This window comes from Schistocerca americana, chromosome 9 (genome assembly GCF_021461395.2).
Source record: "Schistocerca americana isolate TAMUIC-IGC-003095 chromosome 9, iqSchAmer2.1, whole genome shotgun sequence".
NCBI classification, from domain to species: Eukaryota; Metazoa; Arthropoda; class Insecta; order Orthoptera; family Acrididae; genus Schistocerca; species Schistocerca americana.
Window position 1 is genome coordinate 28,746,281 of NC_060127.1, and position 1,369 is coordinate 28,747,649.

The window sequence follows — 1,369 nt, forward strand, 5'->3', positions numbered from 1 at the left end:
ACATTTGACTGTAGTTGACATCAGGCAGTCTGTTATGGTCCTGCATGTGTCGTTTAGGGCACTGTCGATCTATTTGGCATGTGCTGATTTATACCAAACAGAAGAGGCATGTTCTGCAGCCGAGTAGCACAATGCCATTGTATAAGTTCGAATGGCTTCAGCTTGATTGTCCACATGTGATCTGGCCAGTTTTCTCAATAGATTCCACCTGGCGGAGAATTTTGGTTTGAAATTCATGCAGTGTTTTTTGAAAATTAGTGATCTGTCGAGTATTATTCCTAGGTATTTTGTAGTGTCACAGTGTTTCAATTTAAGTCCTGACCATTTTATCTTTAATTTTCGGGGGGGTTTCTCTTTTTTTCTGATGGAAAGCACACACTTGTGTCTTTGATGGCTTTGTTGTCACTCTTCCAATGAACCGCAGACCAGTCCCGATGTTCCCGTGCCCACTACAGTATTTGTAGATGATGACAGATCAACTTGAGTCAACTGCTGGTCACCAACGTACGCTGAACGCTGCTCTCCGTCAAACTCGTACCTGCACCAGCACTGTGCTCGTCGTAAGATGTGCCTAGAGCTCTACCAAAACTGCGGGTTCATAGTATCGGCACACTTCATAAACGAGTAGTAAATGGCAGGTTTACCGGTAGTATCGGTAGCACGGATAGGGAAAGAAACGTAAGTGAATGTAAATGATGACTAACTGAAAACCTCAGCTGCCGACGAGTGTTGTTGATATACCTCGATGTGGACAGCTGAAAATTTGTGCCCCGACCGGGACTCGAACCCGGGATCTCCTGCTTACATGGCAGACGCTCTATCCATCTGAGCCACCGAGGACACAGATGAATAGCGCGACTGCAGGGAATTATCCCTTGCACGCTTCCCGTGAGACTCACATTCCCAACTGTCCACAATTCTACATATGTATTGTAACTTACAGACATTTGCCCAACCACTCATTACTCGCGCACGCTTTGGCGATTCCCGTAAGAATTTCGCACAGACGAAGGTCAATGGCTGGGTAGCCTTTAACTATATTAGGTACAATACATATGTAGAATTGTGCACAATTGGGAATGTGAGTCTCACGGAAAGCGTGCAAGGGATAAGTCCCTCCAGTCGCGCTATTTATCTGTGTCCTCGGTGGCTCAGATGGATAGAGAGTCTGTCATGTAAGCAGGAGATCCCGGGTTCGAGTCCCGGTCGGGGCACAAATTTTCAGCTGTCCACATCGAGGTATATCAACAACACTCGTCGGCAGCTGAGGTTTTCAGTTAGTCATCATTTATTCCTGGGAAAAGCTGCACGGTCATCAACAGTAACTGTTCTTTCGAGAACAAGTTACTGTCTTCGTATATAAGTGAAT

At 45.7% G+C, this 1,369-nt stretch overlaps 1 non-coding gene across 1 annotated transcript; it reads right to left on the reverse strand.

Moving 5' to 3' along the window:
* Positions 1-766: 766 nt before the first annotated feature.
* Positions 767-840, reverse strand: Trnat-ugu. Its single transcript has one exon. It is a non-coding gene; the product is annotated as a tRNA-Thr (tRNA).
* Between the last annotated feature and the right edge of the window lie 529 nt (positions 841-1,369).